We start from the raw sequence: 10899 nt of genomic DNA, 5'->3' as shown, positions 1-10899 counted from the left end.
CAAGACATTGCATGTCAAATCTGTGAAACCAATGAACATTCAACCAATGACTGCTCAACCTTGCCTTTTTTTAAAGAATGTCTCCATGAACAAGCCCATGCATTAAACAGTTTTCAAAGGCCCAATCATAACCCATATTAACAAACATACAACCCTGGTTGGAGAAACCACCCAAATTTTAGTTGGAAGAGTGAGAACAATAATGCTCAAAATTCACAGCCACCGTTTCAAGCACACCCTAATTCCCAAAATTCTCATGGATATGCACCTCTTTATGCTCCCCCTCCTAGAAGAAATCTTGAGGAAACATTGCATGCATTTATGGAAAAGCAAGAGGCAATTAACACTCAACTTGCTCAAAGCATGACAGATTTTAAAGATACTCTTGCAAAGTTCACATCTGCTCTTAGTTTCCAAGAGAAAGGTAAGTTTCCATCTCAACCACAATAAAATCCTAAGGGGCAATACAATGTAAATGCAAGTAGTTCTGGAAGCCAACACATGGATCACGTAAAATCAGTCATCACTCTTCGCAGTGGTAAGGTTATTGAAAAACCCATTCTTGAACCTTATGAGAATGATGATGAATCAATCTCTGAGGGTAAGGAAGGGCTTGAATCTGATCATTGCAAAGAAAAGACTGATTCTCCGCCTGCACTTCCATTTCCTCATGCCATGACTAAACAAAGGAAAGTCAATCACAACTCTGAAATCTTTGAAACTTTCAAATAGGTAAGGATCAATATACCTTTGTTGGATGCTATTAAACAGGTTCCTTCTTATGCTAAATTTTTGAAAGATCTGTGCACTGTGAAGAGAAAACTGAATGTGAAAAAGAAAGCCTTTTTAGCCGAACAAGTAAGTGCCATTCTTCAGAACAATAATGCTTTGAAATATAAAGACCCTAGTTGTCCTACAATTTCTTGCTTTATTGGAGAACATAAAATTGAAAGAGCCTTACTTGATCTTGGAGCTAGTGTGAATTTACTTCCATATTCAGTTTTTCAAAGTCTCAATCTAGGTGAGTTAAAACCAACTTCTGTAACTCTTTTACTTGCCGATAGATCTGTAAAAGTGCCTAGAGGAATAGTTGAAGACGTGTTAGTACAAGTCGATAAGTTCATTTATCCTATGGATTTTATTGTCTTGGACACACAACCTGTTGAAGCATGCAATTCATTTCCTGTTATTTTAGGGCGTCCATTTCTTGCAACTTCTAATGCATTGATTAATTGTAGGAATGGATTGATGAAGCTATCATTTGGGAACATGACATTGGAGATGAATATTTTCAACATTTGCAAGCAACCTAGAGATGATAATGATTTACAAGAAGTAGATCTTATTGAAGAATTAGTTTGTGATCAACTTGAATCTACTTTGAGTAATACTGAGTTTGATGAATTTGAAGATTTGCAAATGACTTACTCTCAGGAAGAAATCACGGATGAAAAAGGCATTGAAAATGTTGATGCGAATCTTTCGTCAAGAGTGACAACATATTCGATATCTGACATCACACAAACCGATGATTACTTTCCTGACAAATCCTTACTTTCTCTTAGTTCAATGCCTTGGTTTGCTAAAAATATCAATTTCCTTGCCCCAGGAGACTTGCCAACTCATTGGAGTACCGAAGACAAAGGTAAGTTTTTGAACGAAGTGAAGAAATTTTATTGGGATGACCCTAACTTATTCAAACATTGTCCTGATCAAATATTTCAAAGATGCATTGCGGACAATGAGGTAAGTAGTGTCATTAAATTTTATCATTCGGAAGCATGTGGGAGTCATTTCTCGTCAAAAAAGACCATTGCGAAAATCTTTCAAAATGGATTTTATTGGCCCACCATGTTCAAAGACACACATGAATTCTGCAAAACTTGTGAAAATTGTCAAAAAGTTGATACTGGTCAAAAAGTTTTGCTTTATAATTCTCGACTCCATTTATTTCCTGAAAAGTTAAGATCAAGATGGAGCGGTCCATTTATTGAGAAACATGTGTATCCTTATGGGGCCTTTGATATTGAGAATCCAAAAAATGACAATGTTTCTAAGAGAAATGGACATCGTTTGAAAACTTACTTTGATAATTTTCCTAGTGAAAATGAATCCATTGGTTTGAATGATCCTGTAGATAAAGGTTGATTATTTTGTTTCCTTTTGGTGTGACTCTTGTTTTGCTAGTCTCTCATCCCGGTCAAATGGCGGATAACGGTACTCCGTGACTTAAGTCGGTTCTTTCAGTTTCCCATAATAACTGCTATTTGTATATATTTGTGCAATTCTTTGCTCTTTCTCTCTTCTTTGAATCTCTTCTCCAATTCTCATTTCAAAATGGACACCATTCTTGAAAAATTGAAAAAGTACTTTCCCGCTCTGCCTCAGAATGCGATTACAAAAATTTACCGTGCTAGGTGTGCAAGATTGAAGTTGTTAATGGATCATGGAATTCCTGAAGATATTCGCTGGCTGATTGAAGCAAAGGTCCGATTATCAGGTGAGTCCTCCAATTCTTTCATTTCACACATGCCTGGAACAGGTAAAAGCACTTTTGCAAAGAAACGTCGTGCAAAACGACTGAAAGTCTGTCACAAATGTGCCAGATGGACTTGCAATGCAACATGTCGTTCTTTAGGAATGATATCTATAAACCGTGAAGATAAAATACAATTCATTAAGGATGGCCTGAGTAAGGGGTCTTTAGATAATCTTTTGTTGACCCTTGAGACGCATCCTAGTGGAGATGTGCATCGTGCAATTCATGATTTATGGCCCCATTTTCATAAAGAACATGATAGACTTAGTCTTGGGAATCTGACTAAAAAAGACCATGTTTGCCAGTTTTTAAGAAAACTGGATGGGAAGCCTATCCCCGACCCATAGAGGGCGTTTAAGCCGTTCTTGGACGTAAAACCAAGGGAAGATGTGAGCCACAATCACAACTACCTGTACATACACATGCTTTTTCAAATAAATAAATAAATAAATACAGAGAGAGAGAGAGAGAGTGTGTGACTCCAGTTGGCCTACATATAGGTGATATGATTGCATTTTCAATTCCGTATCTATAAAATCTTCTCTTCCTTCCCCTTATTTCTACTCAACCCTTACATTAGACAGATATAAAAGCGTGTAGAAATGGCAGGTTCCTCAAGTTATCACATAAAAAATATTTGTGTTTTCGGTGGATCCAGTCCTGGGAAGGAAATAGCTTTTTTAGAAGCAGCAAATCATCTTGGTCAGGTACTAGCTGAGAAAAAGATTCATTTAGTGTATGGGGGAGGCAGCCTTGGGTTAATGGGGGGTGTGGCAATAGCTGCATTTTTAGGAGGTAGTCAAGTTTTGGGGGTCGTCCCTGAAGCTTTAACAAAAGGGGACATCATTGGAAGAACAATTGGAGAGGAACTACAGGTCTCCACAATGTTTGATCGAATGAATACAATGTTTAACCATGCTGATGCCTTCATTGCCTTACCAGGTGGTCTGGGCACATTGGAAGAGATCTTTCATATTTCCTCTTGGGCCCAACTTCACATTCACCATAAACCTATAGGTTTGCTCAATGTTAATGGTTTTTATGATACTTTGTTGTCTTTTCTTGATCAAGCTGTGGAACAGGAATTTCTAACATCTTCGGCACGACAAATCATAATCTCTGCTGCTACTGCTGAACAATTGATCGACAAACTACAATCTTTCACCCCTGTAATTGATCCTTCCATGAGTCGCATAAATTGGTCAACTACAGAAAGCCGTAAAAAGCTTAGATTGGATTTGAGCCTTCGTTTGTGAATCCTTGTGTCTTTTGGTTTTATTTCTAACATAGTATTTTGTTCTGTTATTTCTTATATTTGTTTAAGTGTGTTTCAGGTTTGTCAGTGTTCGTTGTTTCAGGTGATGTCTTCTATACTCTATCTTTCTACCTTAGGACATTGAGGACAATGTTTCATTTTGGTTGGGGGGAGAGGGTAGTAGTATTTAAAAAAAAAAAAACTAACCAAGTAACTGTTTTTGTTTTAAAAACCATTCGGCAAAACTGTTATTACTAGGATGGTAGAGTAAGGGGGAATGACTCTTGAGACGCAACTTAGTAAACATTTTCTAATGGATATTTGCAATATTCATAACAAGGCCTATTAATACTTCTTGAAATATTCAGGTTTACAAACTCTCGCATTGTTATCACTTGGTTCTGCTCATATACTCATTTAACAAATATTCTTAAACCTTCATTTTCACACACACACTTTAACATATGATTGTGGGTTGAACATTGGATTATTACATTATTTATGTTCTTTTGTTAAAGGTAACAACTAAGGGATAGGGATAGTCTATAATTTGCAAAAAAAGAAAAAAAAAACAAAACAAAAAAAAAGAAAAAAAGAAAAAAAAATGATGATGATAATAAAAACGTAGATAAGTTTGGTTTCGTAGCCTCCCTAACCTAAGCAATTAAGCCCGAAGGGGTGTTTTAACACCTAATACCCTAAAGTCAACTGACTTGGGAGCTATTGGCCCAAAGCTTGTTACATGGGTTAAGGAGAAAAGCTTAAGGGAATCAAACATTGCACTATCTACGTATCAGTATCTGCAACCCGAGTTACTAAGCTCGTAGGGGTGTCTCAACACCTAATGCCCTAAGATCAACTGGTCTGGGAGTCATTAGCCGAAAGCTCGTTACACGGGTTAAAGATGCATTGTGTTTTATGTTATATGTATAGATATTAAAAAAAAGAGTAAAATAAAATAAAATAATCCCAACCCAAGGAAGTTAACCTTAAACATTAGAACAAAATATTGTTTTCTTCCAATAAAAGCCCCATCATCTATGTTTCATACATTGAGCACATAACAAGGAAGGTTTATTAATATTTTGTTTAAGAGGTATTGAGCAGATATACAAAATTTAATGAGTTTGTTTATCTGGAATCTGGATAGATTAATGGAAGTTGAATGATGAATGCCTTGCTTTGTGGAATTTGCAAATTGTTTTTCTATTTTAACGCCTTAATTACTAGGGACTAGTAATAAGCTGGTTGGGGGGTGTGATTAGTACTTAAAAGTGCATTTTTATCAAGGTTTTATATCATCATTTTGCACTTAAAGTATCAATAACTCCTTAACTAAAGCATGTTTTATAATAACATATCTAATTATACAAGATACCTTTAATTTATGGTAAATGTTCATCTTAAATGCAGGCCTATCACATAAATGAAAGAATTGATTGATGAGTTGAAGTACTGAAATTGAAAGGACAAAAAGATGGCCAAACTTAGAAAAGAGATGCTGGTGCAGTCCAAACTGGAACACTGTTCGGTAATTAGGTCATATCTGGAGCTGTAGATCTTGGATTTAGGTCCATTATATATGGATGGAAAGATAAGACATAGGCCTACAACTTTTATGTGGAGCCTAAGATTTAACAAGGCCGTTTCAAGTCCAAATTGTAGCAACAAATAAGAAGTCTGAATCTGTCATGCAGCCCAAACACTATTCAGTGTTCAGCCCATATCTCGAGTTCTAGAAGTTCAAATGATCTCACATTTTTACCCTGGAAAGATGAGACAATTTCCTAGAACTTTCATGATTCAAGTTTGTTCAAATTATGACGTCATCAATGACGTTTTTGGCAGACAAGAAGATAAGAATTGTCACCAAGTCAAGATGTGGCCACCCACTCATCAATTAGTCAACAAATCAATAGTTCCGAATTTTAGCCTATAAAAGGAGGCATTTGCCATGTATTTAGGCATCTTGGTTTTCAGATCAAGATCATGCTCTTGCTTTCTCTCTTTATATTTTGTAATGCTTAAGTTTTGCTTATATTAATCTCTTGCTTATGCTTTTCATTTCTTTTCCTTGTTTATTTATGTTTCTTTCTTTCATTATGTTTAACTAAGTTTATTATGTCAAGGTGAAAAGGGTACACTAATGGTGTAAGAATAAGTATAATATAAACTTAACATGGACCTTAATGTTGGATACTAACATGCTTTATATTTGCTATCTTGTTCACTTATAATACTTTGCTTGTTAAATGGTTAATCTAGATTTATGTTGTATAACATTTGGTACAACAAATACTTGGCACTTTCATAGCCCATACTGTATGGTATAACCGACACCTAAGCTATGAAAGGAACTTGATTTGTTGTTAACATAAGTTATAATCATGAATGCCTGACAACATTTACAAGTATTAGCATTATTCGAATAAGATAACTAATGTAATCATGTTAACAATTTATAATCTGATTGGAACCTCCTTTGTGTGTGGTTTCCAATTGAATAATAAGGGTTTATACTATACTTGTTTGAAGTACCATTAGTGGATCCTCAAACCTTGACATTTGTTGTTATCATTGTTTAATCCTTGCGTTAATCTTCCATCTCAAAAGTTCTCATCAACTTCTTCCTCTTCTTCTTCACTATTATTATTATCACTGTTATTATTGTTGTTGTTGTTGTTGTTGTTATTGTTACTTTTGTTTTATTGTTATCTATAATTTATACAATTAACCTCCTTGTGGTTCGACCCCGGTCTTGCCGGGTTATTTATTACTTCGACACTCCTGCACTTGGGAAAAGACATCAATCTTTTGGTCATGTCAAGTTTTTGGCGCCGTTGCCGGTGAGGTAAATTCTTGTACAAATTATAGTATTTATTTTATTTTCTCTATTCTCTTTTCTCTTTTCTTGTATCTAACTTTGTTTCTTTTGTTTTGTTTCTCTTTCTTTTATTTTCTTCTTCCTTTTATTCTCCTACACGTGCATGAGAGTGTGGTCACGTACATTAAGTGGTAGACTTTGTAGAGTATCCTCATCATTTTCATAAAATATGGCCGAAGAAGATAACCAATCCCTTCATAATGAGAATAATGAGAATATTCGGGTTAGAACACTTAGATACCACATGAATCCCACAAGAACGAGTGCACCCTCATGCATAATTTTTCCTCCTGATGCATCTCATTTTAATTTTAAGACAGGCATTATTCAACTTTTACCATCTTTTCATGGCTTAGATTTAGAAAATCCATACTTGCATTTAAGGGAATTTGAGGAGGTTTGCAACACGTATAATGACTCAAATTGTAGCATGAACACCATTAGATTGAAGCTTTTTCCTTTTTCATTAAAAGATAAAGCTAAAACATGGCTACAAAATTTGAGACCTGGATCCATTCGTGCTTGGGATGAAATGCAACAACAATTTTTAAAGAAGTTTTTTCCATCCCACAGAACAAACTCTTTTAAAAGACAAATCATTACTTTCTCTCAAAAACCAGGAGAAACATTTTATCAATGTTGGGATAGGTATCGAGACTTACTTAATACTTGCCCCCATCATGGTTTTGAAACATGGAGATTAGTTTCACATTTTTATGAAGGGTTAACTCCTAGAGATAGGCAAATGGTTGAATTGATGTGCAATGAAACTTTTAAGGATAAAGACCCTAATGAAGCAATGGAGTACTTAGATTTGCTAGCTGAAAATGCACAAAATTGGGATACCACAGGAACTTATGAGGCACCAAGTAAAACCCAACCTCATACATCTAGTGGGGGTATGTACAACCTTAGGGAAGATCATCACCTCCAAGCCAAGTTTGCATCTTTAGCTAAAAAAGTCGAAGCGCTATAATTGAAAAAGGGTGGTCAATTAAAATCTGTTCAAGACATTGCATGTCAAATCTGTGAAACCAATGAACATTCAACCAATGACTGCTCAACCTTGCCTTTTTTTAAAGAATGTCTCCATGAACAAGCCCATGCATTAAACAGTTTTCAAAGGCCCAATCATAACCCATATTAACAAACATACAACCCTGGTTGGAGAAACCACCCAAATTTTAGTTGGAAGAGTGAGAACAATAATGCTCAAAATTCACAGCCACCGTTTCAAGCACACCCTAATTTCCAAAATTCTCATGGATATGCACCTCTTTATGCTCCCCCTCCTAGAAGAAATCTTGAGGAAACATTGCATGCATTTATGGAAAAGCAAGAGGCAATTAACACTCAACTTGCTCAAAGCATGACAGATTTTAAAGATACTCTTGCAAAGTTCACATCTGCTCTTAGTTTCCAAGAGAAAGGTAAGTTTCCATCTCAACCACAATAAAATCCTAAGGGGCAATACAATGTAAATGCAAGTAGTTCTGGAAGCCAACACATGGATCACGTAAAATCAGTCATCACTCTTCGCAGTGGTAAGGTTATTGAAAAACCCATTCTTGAACCTTATGAGAATGATGATGAATCAATCTCTGAGGGTAAGGAAGGGCTTGAATCTGATCATTGCAAAGAAAAGACTGATTCTCCGCCTGCACTTCCATTTCCTCATGCCATGACTAAACAAAGGAAAGTCAATCACAACTCTGAAATCTTTGAAACTTTCAAATAGGTAAGGATCAATATACCTTTGTTGGATGCTATTAAACAGGTTCCTTCTTATGCTAAATTTTTGAAAGATCTGTGCACTGTGAAGAGAAAACTGAATGTGAAAAAGAAAGCCTTTTTAGCCGAACAAGTAAGTGCCATTCTTCAGAACAATAATGCTTTGAAATATAAAGACCCTAGTTGTCCTACAATTTCTTGCTTTATTGGAGAACATAAAATTGAAAGAGCCTTACTTGATCTTGGAGCTAGTGTGAATTTACTTCCATATTCAGTTTTTCAAAGTCTCAATCTAGGTGAGTTAAAACCAACTTCTGTAACTCTTTTACTTGCCGATAGATCTGTAAAAGTGCCTAGAGGAATAGTTGAAGACGTGTTAGTACAAGTCGATAAGTTCATTTATCCTATGGATTTTATTGTCTTGGACACACAACCTGTTGAAGCATGCAATTCATTTCCTGTTATTTTAGGGCGTCCATTTCTTGCAACTTCTAATGCATTGATTAATTGTAGGAATGGATTGATGAAGCTATCATTTGGGAACATGACATTGGAGATGAATATTTTCAACATTTGCAAGCAACCTAGAGATGATAATGATTTACAAGAAGTAGATCTTATTGAAGAATTAGTTTGTGATCAACTTGAATCTACTTTGAGTAATACTGAGTTTGATGAATTTGAAGATTTGCAAATGACTTACTCTCAGGAAGAAATCACGGATGAAAAAGGCATTGAAAATGTTGATGCGAATCTTTCGTCAAGAGTGACAACATATTCGATATCTGACATCACACAAACCGATGATTACTTTCCTGACAAATCCTTACTTTCTCTTAGTTCAATGCCTTGGTTTGCTAAAAATATCAATTTCCTTGCCCCAGGAGACTTGCCAACTCATTGGAGTACCGAAGACAAAGGTAAGTTTTTGAACGAAGTGAAGAAATTTTATTGGGATGACCCTAACTTATTCAAACATTGTCCTGATCAAATATTTCAAAGATGCATTGCGGACAATGAGGTAAGTAGTGTCATTAAATTTTATCATTCGGAAGCATGTGGGAGTCATTTCTCGTCAAAAAAGACCATTGCAAAAATCTTTCAAAATGGATTTTATTGGCCCACCATGTTCAAAGACACACATGCATTCTGCAAAACTTGTGAAAATTGTCAAAAAGTTGATACTGGTCAAAAAGTTTTGCTTTATAATTCTCGACTCCATTTATTTCCTGAAAAGTTAAGATCAAGATGGAGCGGTCCATTTATTGAGAAACATGTGTATCCTTATGGGGCCTTTGATATTGAGAATCCAAAAAATGACAATGTTTCTAAGAGAAATGGACATCGTTTGAAAACTTACTTTGATAATTTTCCTAGTGAAAATGAATCCATTGGTTTGAATGATCCTGTAGATAAAGGTTGATTATTTTGTTTCCTTTTGGTGTGACTCTTGTTTTGCTAGTCTCTCATCCCGGTCAAATGGCGGATAACGGTACTCCGTGACTTAAGTCGGTTCTTTCAGTTTCCCATAATAACTGCTATTTGTATATATTTGTGCAATTCTTTGCTCTTTCTCTCTTCTTTGAATCTCTTCTCCAATTCTCATTTCAAAATGGACACCATTCTTGAAAAATTGAAAAAGTACTTTCCCGCTCTGCCTCAGAATGCGATTACAAAAATTTACCGTGCTAGGTGTGCAAGATTGAAGTTGTTAATGGATCATGGAATTCCTGAAGATATTCGCTGGCTGATTGAAGCAAAGGTCCGATTATCAGGTGAGTCCTCCAATTCTTTCATTTCACACATGCCTGGAACAGGTAAAAGCACTTTTGCAAAGAAACGTCGTGCAAAACGACTGAAAGTCTGTCACAAATGTGCCAGATGGACTTGCAATGCAACATGTCGTTCTTTAGGAATGGTATCTATAAACCGTGAAGATAAAATACAATTCATTAAGGATGGCCTGAGTAAGGGGTCTTTAGGTAATCTTTTGTTGACCCTTGAGACGCATCCTAGTGGAGATGTGCATCGTGCAATTCATGATTTATGGCCCCATTTTCATAAAGAACATGATAGACTTAGTCTTGGGAATCTGACTAAAAAAGACCCTGTTTGCCAGTTTTTAAGAAAACTGGATGGGAAGCCTATCCCCGACCCATAGAGGGCGTTTAAGCCGTTCTTGGACGTAAAACCAAGGGAAGATGTGAGCCACAATCACAACTACCTGTACATACACATGCTTTTTCAAATAAATAAATAAATAAATACAGAGAGAGAGAGAGAGAGTGTGTGACTCCAGCTGGCCTACATATAGGTGATATGATTGCATTTTCAATTCCGCATCTATAAAATCTTCTCTTCCTTCCCCTTATTTCTACTCAACCCTTACATTAGACAGATATAAAAGCGTGTAGAAATGGCAGGTTCCTCAAGTTATCACATAAAAAATATTTGTGTTTTCGGTGGATCCAGTCCTGGGAAGGAAATAGC

The 10899-nt window shown here is 35.9% G+C and overlaps 2 pseudogenes; both read left to right on the top strand.

Annotated features, from left to right (window-relative positions):
• Positions 1–363: 363 nt before the first annotated feature.
• LOC133682450 (uncharacterized) lies at positions 364–2886 on the top strand (annotated as a pseudogene).
• A 5161-nt stretch (positions 2887–8047) lies between these two features.
• On the top strand, positions 8048–10570 carry LOC133682449 (uncharacterized; annotated as a pseudogene).
• Positions 10571–10899: the final 329 nt, after the last annotated feature.

Source organism: Populus nigra, chromosome 2, assembly GCF_951802175.1.
Source record: "Populus nigra chromosome 2, ddPopNigr1.1, whole genome shotgun sequence".
Taxonomy (NCBI): Eukaryota; Viridiplantae; Streptophyta; class Magnoliopsida; order Malpighiales; family Salicaceae; genus Populus; species Populus nigra.
This window is presented reverse-complemented; position numbering and strand designations above follow the sequence as displayed.